Source organism: Mercenaria mercenaria, chromosome 5 (genome assembly GCF_021730395.1).
Source record: "Mercenaria mercenaria strain notata chromosome 5, MADL_Memer_1, whole genome shotgun sequence".
Lineage (NCBI taxonomy): Eukaryota > Metazoa > Mollusca > Bivalvia > Venerida > Veneridae > Mercenaria > Mercenaria mercenaria.
In genome coordinates, this window is record NC_069365.1 from 10,799,451 (window position 1) to 10,815,800 (window position 16,350).

A 16,350-nucleotide genomic window follows, 5' to 3' on the forward strand; every position below is an offset into this window, starting at 1 on the left:
GGCATTCGGGAAACACCAACAATTAATGTCAGAGTTAATAATTCAGTTGTTTAAATAAATTTCAATTTCAGAGGAAGTTAAACGCTATATTTCTAAGTATTAATTAAATTCTACTAATGCAGGTTAGTAGATTAGCTGATGGACGGACGAACGGACGGAACTGAACGTATTATAAAACAAATAGACGAACGAACGGACGGATAAACATACAGACGAGCAATAAGATTACAAGTTCCAACTACAAAAGTAATGATTAGCACTTTTGCATATCTTTGATGTTATTGTCATATAAACCGTTATAATCCTCTAAATCCATTGTGCAAAATGAAACCATTACTCGAACTGTCCTTCCGAATGTTAAGATTGAGTGGAATTTATGAATATGACTTTCGAACTCCACTCACAGTCCCGCAAGGTCTACTCGAGGTCCACTTGAGAGATACTTACCCAAGTTGTGACTATGAATATAGCCCAAACTAAGCATCGACACGTGATGTACACATCACTTTCATTTCCTTTCAGTCTGACCGTCAGGGGAGGCAATTAAAACCACATATTGGGACAACATGGATCACAGCAAGAAAACTATACTATTGCATGGAATACAACAAGGCTATCAATCTTCATGTAATGCAAATTAGACTACAAGCAAGGTAAGGTTATGTATCATGTTATATAAACTGAACTTTCATGTAGACCATTTAATCTCATTTTGCCACGTTTACAAGCAATGCACTTGCAGTATCTGCCACTCCAAATGAATATGTGAGATTTCAACATCGCACTCTGTGCGTTATGGTTAAATATATATAGGATTACAAGATGATACTTTATTGTATTTTCATTTAAATTAAGTGTGATTGAAGTTTGTAGAAACGTTAAAATTTCTAAACGATTAACAGTAAATAATAAACAAAACATGTGAATGTTTAAATGATCGCACTCTCTTGACATTTTAAACAAGATGTATTATTGTCTTTCCACAAGTGAATACATTTGAAGAAATAGAACGAAAACTTATGGTTTCATATGATGATATTATTTTTGTAGGGCCACGATGTAAAATACAATTGGTTTCTAAATACACAGAATAACGTGAAATCTTAACATGAATTAACAAACAGACAGAAAAGTCATAGAAAGCTATTATAAAGATGTAAAAGTAAAATATATATTGTTATATACATGTTTAAAAGTTTTCAAAATCGTCTGAAAAAAGGTCTAAGGATTTAGACTGCCTAATACTCAAAGATATATTATTCCACAGAACAACATATCACCCCGCTTAATTTCCGCATGCCTTACATCTGGTTTACTTGGACAATACTGGGATCAAAGTTCAGACAGACAAAATGAGGCATTTCCAACATAGCATTTTTCTTGAACGAGAGCAATTTAAATTTGATCTTGGCCGGCAACAGATGCATGGCGTAAGGGGTGTACGTAGAATTGTCAAATATTCTACGGCTGAACAAGTTTTGCGACGTTTCATTTTCCTTATTACACTTTCTTTCTGCTATACCATACAATATAACATTACAATAGTCCAAATAACTAGTGACAACACAAGTAGCATTCTTTGTTCGATATTTCACGTAGTTGTACGACATTTCGTTTTTACTTGCCGTTTAATCCACACTGCACCAAAGACCTAACCCGCCATTTGCTATTTTGCATAGAGTTGAAAATTACTGAAAGCACTTTTCTTGAATTAATGGGACATATTAGCATATCAATATTTCAATAGTATTAAGTTACGCAAAAATATGATTTTATTCATTTTACGACCAATTCTAACAAGACTCGGTTTGATCTCCAGTTAAACAAAGAAAGAAAATCACGCTCTCTATATTCTGCGATAAACAACGGTTGACGCGCGGACCGGTAAGAGAGTATTATGATGTCAATTATGACGTCAAATTGTCGCATGACGTCCGATACATTACTCCTCGGGTAAATGAATTCCAGCATAATATTTATTAAAATAATTCAATGAACATGTCAGAATGAAAACAATCAAGGCCTTCTTTACTTTATTTACCACGGTTCATCGTTCAGATGCTTCAGTATTTAACCACTCGGGCTAACGCCCTCGTGGTTCAATTCCTACGCATCTGAACTCGGAACCGTGGTTAATCAGACGATAAACCACTCGAAGGCCTTGATTATTTGTTAGATAAATTCTGTTAAAGAATAAGACTGTTTTTAAAAAGTCGCAAAAATACACATGAAAGACGCGTTTTTAGAAAATGAATATGTACAATTTATAGAAATAAGGAAGTACAGATTTTGTTGTTTTTTACTAGGAAATGTTTAAATTTCACATAAATCAAATGCTCTTTTACATATAGGGCATGGCAACGCCGCCATTATTCTGTTTTTGTTGTCCTTTTCTTCCCTCTTAACGTTATTCGTTAGTTTGTAAATTCTAAATGTTTTAACTACTGTATTTTGTGAATTTTCAAGGACTGGTTGAAGTCATAAAATGAGCGAATTAATATGACAGCATAATTTGACTTTGCTGGATTGTGAACACTTATCGATAACATAGACAACATTTCAAAGTTATATGTTCAGTAATTTTTAAATTATTGGCATTAGAACGAACGGCGGGTTAGCTCGCACAAATAAATTATACTATTTTCATACATTTCATCACCTTGGTACAACATTTACTGAACTGTGCACTTTTGACAAATATTATAAACTCTTATAAATTATATATATATATTATAAACGTTTCTGAAGTGTTCATTTTAAGATTGCTCTCGTTCATCCAGCTGTTAATTGTCATTGCACATTGTTTCTCAATCACATTTGCAATATAATCATCCACAAACCCTTAAGCAGAGAAGCATGGCGCAGTGTTCCTGTATAACTAAGATAGAACCAAGGATTCAAACATCTGCTTTAAGCAACACTACATGTAACAAACGTAGAGATATTTACACGGCCCTATGCACAGGTGTCAACCCAATTTGACGCCATACTGGCGTTGAAGTGTTCCAAGAAGTACATCACGGTTAACAGTGTAAAAGGCCGAAATTAATTACAATCAGAGCTGATACACCTCTTGTATCTCTTTTCCTTTAAACAAGTTATTCACCAATCTAAGTTAAATTAAATGCAGACATGACTATAAGCGGTTTGGTTCTTGGGAAGGAGATCATTATCTGTTTGTAAACACTGGAATATATTGATTGTAAAGTAAATATGAAAATATTTACTTTAGCTGCTCAGCTTATAAAGGCAATTCGTAAATTCGTAATGTAAAACTGTGTTCTATGACCTAAATTATGAATAACGTTCTACCACTTTCAGTAGAAACAAAATATTGAGTGATGGATGTACCTCGTTGACGAATATGTAAACGCTGCATTATTTGTATTTGTATCTCTATATCCAAATACAATAAAATCAAGGAAGAATATCCAACAGGGAAAACCACGTTCTAAAAATGCAGTCCCCTCCCCCCCCCCCCCCCCCCCCCCCCCTCCCAAACGCAAACCCAGCACGCGGAAGCGCACACGATCAAACCACACACACAAAGCAAACACACAAGGACAAGACAAACAAATAAAGGAACACGGTAGGGCACTGCCTTAGAACGGTCAGTGGCAAAACCATCACTGGGGAGCTTAAACCGGTTTATGGTGAATCCTTTTAATAATTCATTTATACAGTAGTGAAAATATTGTATTTTGTTAATCTCACACATTGCCAGTGTTATTCTGTGTTTTTTCCATCTGTAGTATGATGGTCTTTTAGATGCTGATGTAGATTTTAGTCTCGACTACGGTATAGAAAACTGAATACATGTTTATTTGCTTGTAATGTATGTGGATGAGACTGGAATAAATAAATATATAGCTGCGTTTAATTTTCATATTCTCTTAACGTCAAAACCCATGGATAAAACCTATCCGAAAGAAGCAGAGAGCTTAATATTAAGTTTATAATTCTAATCTGACTGTTAATAAAGTTTCTTACATCTTGTATTTCAAATCGTTTCCTCCTAGAAATTTTATTATCAAACAATAAAATACAATACGTACCTGATTTACATGCCTTAAAGAAGTACTATACAATGTAGTATTGTTGACTATACACTCAGTTGTCATAGTACATGTATGCGTTGGTCCCGGATGCTGAAGCGCATTTCCTAGAATATATTTATAAACCTCGTACATGTGTCGTTGTTTATATCACAACACATCAGTGGACATTACGTTATAGACTGTAGACTAACAATACCGCATGGTGACCGAAGTAAAATAAAAGTGATTACAGAAGTAAATGACAAATGGAAAGAAATGGATTTCGTAGGCAAACCACCACCAGTTATGAAGTGGTAGGACATGTGCAGTTATTTGCCGAAGTCATTGAACAAGCTTGAATTACATGAGCAGCTTGAATTACATGTGCTGTTTCCTGGGCCATTAAAATGAAACGTGAGGAGGAAAAGGTATCAACATTTACTCCTGTGAATTCACGGTCGCGGGCAACAGATCTGCCAGACAAGGAACATTTCCAAAGCAGACGCTAATTAAAAAGCTACTAACATTGTGCGTCATATTTTAAGTACAGCTGTTACGCAAGCTAAACTCAATTTTGGTAAGAGATTGCTTTAACACCTTAATGCAAGAGAATTTATTCAATAGATGAATTCATAACAAGACCTAGGAACAAAGCTGCAGAATGCAACTGTACGAATTTGAGATAGTATTGTGTTGACTGTTCGAGACAGCGAGTTCATGAAAAGCAGAAAGATACTTACTTTAGACAAGGCAGTTCAAATAGTGCACACTTTTGAATCCTGCCAGCAACAGATGCAACAGATGGCTTTGGAAAATCCTAATGGTGACAATGTACATGAAACGCTAAAATCAGAAACTCTTGGACGTAATAAGATGACACCTATTCAGCAGAGACCAGCCGAAACTACCCTCAAATGTGGAAAATTTGGCAAAAAGGAACACAGCACCATTGAACAATGCCCAGCTTACGACGTTTCATGCTACAGCTATGGAAAAACTAACCAGTTTGCTAAGTTATGGAGGTCGAAACCCCTCGATAGACATGTTCTCAACATGCGCTAAACCAACGAGGATTACATGTGGTTTTCCCCTTTTTTATTTTACATACAAGGTGCTTGTGCTCAGGACGATGGATTTAACACGGAGTTCAGCACTGATACGGTAGGCCATAGTTCTTGTGTAGCCAAAGATCGTTTGTAGTAGATTTGACTCTTGACCCATCCCTCTATGTTTTATAGTTCCATGCTGATACAGAATCAGCCTACATTATCCCATCAAAAACCGTGCATTGCTAGTACGAAGAGATCTTTGTTATCCTCTTTTAAATGGGAAATAAACCTTGTATACAGGCAATCGGCTCCCTGCTATTGGCATGATAAGGCCCAGTTACCTTGTTCATAGAAAAATAACATTTTTGATATGATACACTGTACTACGTTGTAGACAGTCAGCCCGTTGCACTCACCAGTGTATAAATTTGATTTGAACCTTATCAAGCATACAGCGGGCTATTTTAGATAAAGAACTTGTTCTTGAGAAATAATGTGACATAATTCAAGGTATTTAAATATGTTCCATGTACACATGGCACAATGTCATGCAAGCTCCATCCATGTTAATGCTGATGTTGTATGTCCCAGCGGTCAATCCGCCCCTTCGGGTTCCTAGAGCCTTAACATCTTAGTAAAAGGGCGAGCTTCACCGTATAAAAAGTGCCGATATAATCGAAAAGGTTACACTCCCTATATATAATGAATAAACATTAAAATTAAAACAAGTGATTTGCAACTTTGCGTAGATCCTAAAGCGTTTAAACCTAATTTTGAAACCAAAATATCCTCTTTCTGATATAGATGTTTAAGTCTAACAATACAACCCAAGTTTGGTTCTGCTCTTAACCACAGAAATGAATTATGAAGTCAAATGACATAAAGTGTAGTTTGAACAGATACAAATTTATCTGCTCTGTGTGTTTTTGCTGTTCTGCGCTTTACTCTTGTGAGAAACTGATGCCGTTATGCGAAGTTCGTAGCACAATGTCATTAATTTTGAGTGTCAAGTTCAACATTTTTTTTATATTTATGAATTTATGTTAAACTTAGATATCATTATTTCCAACAAAGTTGTTTATAAATGATAAAATCTGTGAGAGGATCATATGGAAGCACAGGACCAGAAAATATAACAACACAGAGTCCAAGTAAGGAAAGACACAAGACACGTAAGGACTGCTTATGTGATAGTTTATAAAATTTATACCTTTAGGTTCCTTTGGAAACATAGAATGTGTAGCATTGTTTGTTTTCTATGTCAGATAAAAAAAACCATTAAAGTAAGCGGTTAATCCTTAGCGTCTTCTTCTTCTTTCGTTAAACTCCAAACCTGAAACTGAGTATTCTCAGAATATGGCGACTGTAAATGAACTTAAAAGTAGCCAGTGGGCACGAGGCATGTTCATGTTAAAAAAAATGATAATTCTACAGAAATTAGAATTCCACTAGCTGACATCTATGCGCGTTTAAGATAAAATTCAAGGCAAATAAAATATAGGGAAACAAAACAGTCAAATATAATTTTAAAACACGAAATCAGTAGTGGATAAAAGTAACAATATGCAGTACCATCCACAAACACGCATAGGATCAAGCAAAAGCAGATAGCACACAATTAATAAAGTGCGGGCATCTGCATTTCATAATTTATCATAAGGCATGTTATACAAAGCTCATAATTTACAATGATAACGTCTTTTTCAATATACAAATAGCAACCGATACTATCATTGTGATTGCTGAAATGTAATGGAGGATAATTTTAATTAGGATTTAATACCTTTATACCTTTATGTAGATTTTTTGTAATGTATTTATTGGAAAATATGGTTTGCTATAATACAAGTGTTTTCTGTACTAGGTGCATTGATGCTTTGTTTATTGGCAATAACTCCTTAAAACCAATTGCTCTTACATGTTTATAGGTTATTGAGATCTTGCTGCAGAATGATGGAATCTTCCACTGACAGTGTTTTTCTGTAAAGTCAGCAACTGAACGTGTTGAAGAAATGGCATATCAATGATTAACGCAAGGGACAACAAAGAGTCGAGGACTGCGGCATGTGGAACCCCCGATGAGATGAATGAGTAAATATTGTAATAAATTACCCTGGAATCCCAATGAACAAAGAAAGAAAATGAATAAATATAAGAGTAAACTAACAAAACTGAAAGCCTAATGGAACTATATATATATATTGAAAACATGATATTTGATATTCTAATTCCTGACCAAGGCAATCAAAATATTAATAAACAACCTAAGAACTTATTTCCGTACATTAAAACACAAAAACCTGAATCATCCAACATACCTCCACTTTGTGAAAATGACCTACTAAAAGCAGATACAACCGTAAAAGCTGACATCTTAAATGATCAATTACTAAAAGTATTTACTCCAGTAACACCACAAGAAATACCAGACAAAGGTCCTAGTCCTCATCCAAAAATGCCAGACAAAACCATCTCTCAAAAAGGAGTTACTAAATTATTGTCAAATATAAATCCCAATAAAGCTCCCAGTCCCGAAGGTATACATTCTAAATTCTTGAAAGAATGTAAAGAAAGTATATCGCCAGTTCTCACTTTAATTTTCAATAAGTCTCTTGCGGAAGGCAAAATCCCAATAGATTGGAAACATGCAAATGTGTGCCCTGTTTTTAAAAAGGGAGATAAACATGATGCCATTAACTACAGACCAATTTCTTTAACTTGTATCTGTTGTAAAACAATCGAACATGTTATCTCTAGTAATGTAATATCTTTTTTGGAAAGTAACAACATCCTAGATGATTTACAACATGGCTTTCAATCAGCACAAGCTTGTGAAACTCAGCTCATTTCTTTCATCCAAAACATTAGTAAGTTTCATAACAACAGTATCCAAAGGGATATTATCATAATGGATTTTGCCAAAGCATTTGACAAAGTGAAACATAAACACCTACTGTAAAATACTATGGAATAACTTGTAATGCTCTTAACTGGATTACTAATTTTCTAGAAGATAGAACCCAGCCAGTAGTCTTGGAAGGTGAAATGTCAAAGACGGTATATGTAACCTTTGGTGTACGCTAAGGCAATATACTGTGTCCTATCCTCTTCCTAATCTACATCAATGATTTTGCCGGCTATATTAAACATATACCACTTTAAGACTCTATGCTGATGATAGCATAATTTATAGAGAAATTATAACTTTAAGTGACTCTAAACTTCTTTGCTTAGATTTACACGGAAAAAGAACCCCATCCAGTTTAATTATAAACTTCACCATCGTACGCTAGAAAATGTTCAGTCATCAAAGTATATTGGTGTAACACTTCAGAACAACTTGAAATGGGACAAGCACATAAACTCGCGTACGATCAGTATCTAACAGAGCAAATCGGTCTCTTGGTTTTTGTGTAGAAATTTAGAAGTCAACTCTTCTAAAGTGAAAGAACATGCATATAAAGCTGTAGTAAGACGAAAACTACAATGTCCATGTACTATTTGGGACCCATATACTAAAAGCCATATCAAATTGAAAACGTTCATAATATAAAATCAGTTTCTGATATGTTAACAAATTTAAATTGGCCAGCAGTAGAGATAATTAAGATTAAGAAAAACTAGAGGTCGTTTAAAAAAATTCTTTAAGATTGTCCGTCATGTAGCAGTTATATATCCAGAAAAGAATGTATTAATTCCATCTGATTCAAGAACAAGGCATGAGCATGGTAACATATACAGCTTCAGACAAATTGGCACGTCCAGTTAAAGATTCTTACAAATATTCATTTTCCCCCCAGAACAGTAGGTCAGTGGAACATGTTGCAATACAGTGTATAAAGTTTTAATAATGTAAAATCTGGAAAGCTCTATCGTTTGGTACTTGTACAATTTTGATATGTATTGTTAAAATTTTATTCAGCGCCTACACATAATCTTCAAAATAATGAAGGAGTGTATATATAGTAACTAGAAGTAGTAGTTGTAGTAGAAGAAGAAGAAGAATGCTGACTTTTAGGCAGGCATAACTGAATGGTAGCGTCTCGTATGAAATCAGAGATCCAATGATGCAGATTACCATGTAAACCATAGTTGTGTAGTTTGGCAAGAAGACATTGGTGAGGTATCTTGTGGAATGCCTAATACTAAAATCAGGTAGTGCAACATCTACTTGTCCTCCTTCATCTAAAGTGTTGGCTATAAGCCCTGACCTGTAATAATTAATTGCGATTCGCATGATCTCTGCTTGTGGAATCCATATAAATTTGTACTTCACTAAGAATACTATGGTTAGACATGCATATGATCGACTGTTCATAACAGGTTCGGTCAATTTACAACAAATAGGTGCCAAGAATACTGGGCACTAGCATTTCAATTGTTGAAATTATATGACATATTTCTGGCATGATTTCTGGTTATGTTTCAGTACGGGATCTATTCAGCTCAGAGATCCTAAACAATTACAACATCCCTAAGTCACCTATTACACTGACCGGGTTACGATTATACCGAATAGACGGCTGATATACTTGACGAGCTCTTCAATGGGGAGGTAAGCATGTGCGGAGTCATGTGATACACCCTCCAAAAATGTAAACACAACTGTTCTGCTTGGTTAAATAAGTAAGTATATACCAAAATTACCGTTAATTAGGAATTAAACCTAACTCATTATTTCTGTAGGAGTACGATTCAAAACAATATGATTTTTTCGTCAATAGCTTTGTATCTCTCTCAAGCAGGTCTGCATAAATTTAGAACATAACCAGGTGCACCAGTCTGGATGGTAAATGAAGGTTGTCAGACTATTCACCCCCAAGATGATTCCCCCTCAAGACAATTCCCCCCCAGACAATTCACTCCCGACAATTCCCCCCACAATGTTATGTAAGGGTGACAGTTCCCCCTCTCCATATTATAATATGTTTAAAGGGTTGTAAAGTTTATTTAATATGGAAAAATCCTATACTCCAATACTGTATATTTAAAAATAAGGCAGTGGCTAGAGAACCGGAATCGGTTCCCTAGACTGCGAACTTATTCGTCCGGAACCGGTTCTCTAAGCAAAATATCGTGCATAGGCTAGGGAACCGGAATTTTATTTCTATGCATAATATTGCCGAAATCCACTTTGTTTCTTGGTAAATGTCATGCATATTATTATCTTAATTAATTTTAGCATGCCCTTGCATTTATCTGCGTTTACTGTCTCCCAGAGTGTACTCGCCGCATATATACCGTGTCTGCCGTATTCAAATGATATAAACTAGTACGAATGAATGCGTGAAAACTACCTTGCAGTTTTTAAATGTTATTTGCTTTAAACTTGTATTTTGTTTAAATTATCTAAATATAAAATAATATTGGTTTGTATTTGGGTCATTACATGTTTATAGATGAATAAACTAATTTAATTGCCCTTAAAACTTCATACATATTCTTTGATCACTTTAAATACTGGTTTGTAACACCTCATGATACTTACCAAAAGAAACAAAGTGGATTTCGGCAGTATTATGCATAGAAATAAAATTCCGGTTCCCTAGCCTATGCACAGTATTTTGCTTAGGGAACCGGTTCCGGACGAATAAGTTCGCAGTCTAGGGAACCGATTCCGGTTCTCTAGCCACTGCCTAAAAATAAATAGAAAAACTTATATTTGATGCATTAATTTGGTACCCAAAATAAGGAATTTTTTTATGTGAAGTAGTAGCATTTTGGATAAGTAGCCATGGCTGAGAACTTAATTATTTTTAAAGCAATTTATTTATTTGTTAACGGTATCTATAATGGAACCTCTATGCAAAGATGTATGTAAAAAAAATAGAAAATATTTACATTTAATAAGGTAATCTGATCGTCAAAATAGCATATTTTTCTATGTGAAAATGTGGCATTTTCGGGAACGTGGAAATCATAAAAGTGCTTAGAACTTAAATACACTTAAAGCAATTAAGTTAATTTTTGTATTTATCTATAGAGAATTAACCTTTATGCTACGACATATATAAAAAGAAGTAAGAAATATTTACATTTGATAAGGTTGTCTGATCGTCAAAATAATGCTTATTTCTATTTGAAGTTGTACTACTTTGGATAATAGCTAGCTAGTGCTATAAAGCATTAAAGTATCATTTATAGCATTTTCATTAGTGATTTATATACATAATTATTTTACATTCTTTCTATTTTTATGTAAGTAGTTTATATATTATTATACTAGAATAAAAATTGAATCAAATATCTAATTACATGAGAGATAATCTAACCATAATGTTCTTCCATGTTTTCCGAGTTTCCCGATGTTGGACAATAAAACTATCTTAATCATATTAATTGGGGAAAACTAAAAAGATTACAGTTATGTTAATAAAAGCCAATAATACCACATTAAACATTAATATGAAAAACTTGATAAAAAAACGTAGCTGCAAACATGAATTAAAAAAACGATGAAAAATTGCGGAGATCTATTAAGTTTCAACACATGTTGCGAATTTCTGCAATAAGTCATTACAAAATTTGTCTTATGCAATGATGATTCTCACAAGTGACAAATACTTCAATGATTTATCACAAAATACTAGCTGTTGCATTTGTTGAAAATGTGACTGCAAAGATCTAGGATTTGTATTATTGTCTTTTATCTTGTAAACCATTGGGAGTTGATTAGGACCAATCTGCATTTGATTTTCACATATTTTTCATTATTGCTATTGGTTTCATAGCTAATTCTAGCTATAGTATATATAGCTAGATTTTTCCAAAGAGCTATAAAAATAAATAAATGTATTTTATACTTCTTTGATTTAACTATATAGCTAATTTGTAGGGGTGCGTACCGGTTCTCGATATGTATCGAATACCGGTATTCAGGGTTCGATCGATACAGTGGAACGATCGTTCCTGTATCGATCAAAATATCGATCAAAAGCTAACTACATGTACATGGTAAATGGCCTCATTGCCGTAGATACCTATGTATAATGCGCAGTTTTCTTACCCCCGGGACCACCCACGAATCGTGGGTGCGCAGATTATACACATGCAGGTATAGACGATTTTCCAACTTCAGAAAACAAATTTGTTTCCGATGGTCACCATTTTGGTAAAGGGAAACTACTCTCTGTGCTAACTGTCACCTCTAAATCTAAGATTGCCTTTACATTCCGTAAAAGATCGAATGGTTTAATTTTCTTTCAAACAAAATTTATTTCATATAAATTTAAAAGTATTTTTATTAAAGAAATATTAATAAATCACAAAATTTATGATACTACTTAAAGATCGAGTATTATCTTTAACCGAGATCAAACTGTGAACAACAAAATTGACATAGGTGACACACTAATTGCGGGTAATTACTGGCTGTTTGATTGTAACAAAAAGACTATCACACCTTTTGTTATCGGATTGAATTGAGAAGCTCATGTCATTTTGAAAGATACCATATTCCTAAATTTTGAATCAGCTACTAGTTTAGTTATTTCTTCAAAATAGTTAATTAAAAAAAGATAAAACAACAATTCTAACATGCTTGCCTCTGTTTCCTAAAGAAAAATGTATACAAGTCATGAGATTTTGTCTCAGAATAGACCGACCTTAAAAGTGATAAATCAATACTAGTAATAAAGTTCATATTGCATTACTATAATGGTCTTGTACTCTGTTATTATTCCGTTAGAAAATATCATATGATATATCGAATATCGATCATTTTGTACCGATACAAATATCGTATCAATCATTTTGACCGATACACATCCCTACTAATTTGTTACTATTTTGGAACCTGTTGACACTAATTCAGTTTTTTTCCACTAGTTTGGGAATGGGGCCAGGGCCTTTACAATTGGGAAAATTGCGTTGTAAAACACTCAGATTGGGATTTTATTTCAGAATTAATAAACTAACAATACTTTTTAGGCAAGTTTTATGGTAAAAGATAGTGAAGTTATCATATTCATTCATTAAAAATATTTTAAAAAACAAGAGCTGTCACTAATGGTGACAAATACCCCCGCAGCGCCTTAACCTTTGACCTGGTGACCCCAAAGTCAATAGGGGTTGTGTACTCAATAAGTACTATTAGCATGTGAAGTTTGAAGGTCCCAGGTGCAATGGTTCACGAGTAAAGTGCCTTCATGCAGAAAATTAACGTTGTGACAGACGGACAGTTGAAAACTAATATGCCTCCCTTTGGGGGCATAAAAAAAAATTCTACAAGCAAATATTCATCTCTCATTGAGCTTGCAATACAACAGACATGATTGTATCTTGTGTTTCATTATAACTTAGATCGTTACCTGAATCAGTCATCACTGATGCTATTATTGTTAGTTTTCTTTATTTTTACTTTCAGTTTCAAATTGACTAGACATTGCCATTGTAGGTGTAATAATTTGAGCGGTAAACGAATCTGTAGTTTTAAGGTTTGTCTGAGGAACAAAACATCAATTTTAGCGTCACTTTTATTGATTTTCTTTGTATATAATACTTACAATTGTAGACAGCATATTTATGATCAGCACATTATCATGCCTTTCAATGACGCGGCTTAAGGGGAAGTAACTACAATTGACTGTTTACACTAAACACCAACGTAATGTATATTCGGAACCTACTTTTCGTGTCATGTTGTAAGAACTTTCTGGCATTTTTTTCAACTTTCAATTGGGAATTTTGAAGGTAAAATTGGGGAAAAAACATACTATTTCTCATTGGGATTGGGGCCGAACTTCGGCCCCAAATCAACCCGAAAAAAAAACACTGTAATTTCTCGTTGGCCGAGCTGTAATACGTTCCATTGGTATTGCTCTCTGTGTTGTACTTTTTCATTGTGAGTTCGATTCCCAAACCTGTATAATTTCTGATTTAAAAAACTATTTAATTTCTTATTTTTTTCAGTAAGATTCAATGAAGACTTAACTTCTTATGTTAGTAAATTTGGTTAACTGAAATATGTCATTACTATCACATAATTATGTTTAAATACACTTCGCTATGATAATGATGTACTGTTTTTTAGCTCACCTGAGCACAAAGTGCTCAAGGTGAGCTTTTGTGATCGCCCTGTGTCCATCGTCGTCCGTCCATCAGTCGTCTGTCATCAACATAATCTTAATGAAACTTGGTCAGAATGTTACCCTCAATAAAATATTGAACGAGTTTGATATTGGGTCATCTGGGGTCAAAAACTAGGTCACCAGGTCAAATCAAGGGAAAAGCTTGTTAACACTATAGAGGTCACAATTTTGACCCAATCTTAATGAAACTTCGTCAAAATGTTACCCTCAATAAAATCTTGTACGAGTTCCATATTGGGTCATCTGGGGTCAAAAATCTAGATCACCAGGTCAAATCAAAGGAAAAGCTTGTTAACATTCTAGAGGTCAAAATTTTGGCCCAATCTTAATGAAACTTGGTCAGAATGTTACCCTCAATAAAATCTTGGACGAGTTCGATATTGGGTCATCTGGGTTCAAAAACTAGATCACCAGGTAAAATCAAAGGAAAAGCTTGTTAACACTCCAGAGGTCAAAATTTTGGCCCAATCTTAATGAATCTAAGTCAGAATGTTACCCTCAGTAAAATCTTGGATGAGTTTGATATTGGGTCATCTGGGTCAAAAACTAGGTCACCAGGTCAAATCAAAGGAAAAGCTTGTTAACACTCGAGAGGTCACAATTTTGGCCTAATCTTAATGAAACTTAGTCAGAATGTTAGTCTCAATAAAATCTTGGACGAGTTCGATGCTGGGTCATTTTGGGTCAAAAACTAGGTCACCAGGTCAAATCAAAGGAAAAGCTTGTTAACACTCTAGAGGTCACATTTATGCCTTTATCTTCATGAAACTTAGTCAAAATGTAAATCTTGATGATCTCAAGGTCCAGATTGAATCTGGATCATGCAGGATCAAAAACTAGGCCACCAGGTCAAATCAAAGGAAAAGCTAGTTAACACTGTAGAGGCCACATTTATGACCATATCTTAATGAAACTTGGTCAGAATGTTAATCTTGATAATCTATAGGTCAAGTTTAAATCTGGGTCATTTGGGGTCAAAAACTAGGTCACTATGTCAAATCAAAGGAAAAGCTTGTTAACACTCTAGAGGCCACATTTATGACTGTAGTTTCATGAAACTTAGTCAGAGTGTTAATCTTGATGATCTTTAGATGTAGTTTGAATCTGGGTCATGTTGGGTCAAAAACTAGGTCACAGGGTCAGATCAAAGCAAAAGCTAGTTAACACTGTAGAGGCCACATTTATGACCATATCTTAATGAAGCTTTGTCAGAATGTTAATCTTAATGATCTATAGGTCAAGTTCAAATCTGGATCAGGTGGGGTCAAAAACTAGGTCACTAGGTCAAATCAAAGGAAAAGCTAGTTAACACTTTAGAGGCCACATTTATGACCATATCTTAATGAAACTTGGTCAGAATGTTAATCTTGATGATCTTTAGGTCAGCAGGTCAGGTGACCGATACAGGGCCTTCATGGCCCTCTTGTTTTAAGCTCGATATCTCCTGTGATATTTTAAAGCACAACGGGATGGTTTTATAAATTTTATGACAATCTTATACTTCACTTTAGAAAGCATTGCCTAGCCATAATATCGGTATTGATTAATTTAAAGATACTGTCGATTTTAAACTAAATGAGAACAAAACAATGAATTAGAAACCTGAGAAGAACAAACTTATACAAAGTATGTATTAAATGCAAAATAAAAAAATCTTCAGATGGATGCAAGATTCGAAACATCAAAAGTATCACTACAAAATGATCACAGTCCCATCCCCTGTGCCAACACTTAGCCATCTATTGATTCAACTTCAGTGATGTACTCTCCAATGCCTCTGTGGACATCGACTTGAGAGGGTTAAAAACTGCACATGGCAGAGTCACAGGAATGCGTCTTCAATGTGTTTGTTGTTAAAATGACTTATGCCAAACGTATATACACTGTACAGTTTATTCTTCACCTAAGCAGAGAGTCCTCGGAGTGACTGGACGGAAGACTTGAACGCATCCAGGCTCGGCACAGATACAAGAGCGGTGGGTCGAGCATTTCAAACTGGTATACATTCACTCGGCAGTGAGGCTGCAAGAACTAGTGGTCATTACTTTGTCTAGTGGTTCGAATAATTTCTTTAGTTGGTAAATATGAAGCAGGCACTGCAATAAGTCCATGGACCACACAGTATAGAAGGATGACGTCAAAGCGCTGGCAACGTTGTTGTAAGGATGACCAGTG

The 16,350-nt window shown here is 34.6% G+C and overlaps 1 protein-coding gene across 2 annotated transcripts in view; it reads left to right on the forward strand.

The window, feature by feature from the left end:
• Positions 1 to 9,628: 9,628 nt before the first annotated feature.
• Positions 9,629 to 16,350, forward strand: part of LOC123556441 (transmembrane protein 144-like) — a 33,031-nt gene continuing 26,309 nt past the window's right edge. Inside the window, exon 1 of one of the 2 annotated variants that reach the window (XM_045347168.2) lies at positions 9,629 to 9,712. The gene's annotated coding sequence lies outside the window, so the exon portion shown is untranslated. The remainder of the gene's footprint in view (positions 9,713 to 16,350) is intronic. The other variant, XM_045347170.2, reaches the window with a different exon arrangement.